Here is a 361-nt window from a genome sequence, read left to right as displayed (position 1 = left end):
TTGGCTTACATATATTGAACCATCCCTGCATCTCTGGAATAAAGCCAACTTGATCATGGTGGTTGAGCTTTTTGAGGTGTGTCTGTATGTGGTTTGCAAGTATTTTGTTGAGAATTTTTGCATCTCTGTTCACTAAAGATATGGGTCTATAGTTTTTGTTGTTGTTGTTGTTGTTGTTTTGGTTGTATCTTTACCTGGCTTTGTATTAGAGTGATGCTGGCTTCGTAGAAGGGATTTGGAAGTTCTCCCTTTGTTTCTATCTTTTTGAATAAATTGAGTAGTATTGGATATAGATCTTCTTTAAAGGTCTGGTAGAATTCTGCTGTAAATCCATCTGGGCCTGGGCTTTTTATTTCAGTCA

Source organism: Nannospalax galili, unplaced genomic scaffold, assembly GCF_000622305.1.
Source record: "Nannospalax galili isolate Female #2095 unplaced genomic scaffold, S.galili_v1.0 scaffold18, whole genome shotgun sequence".
NCBI lineage: Eukaryota > Metazoa > Chordata > Mammalia > Rodentia > Spalacidae > Nannospalax > Nannospalax galili.
Note: the sequence above shows the minus strand (reverse complement) of the source record.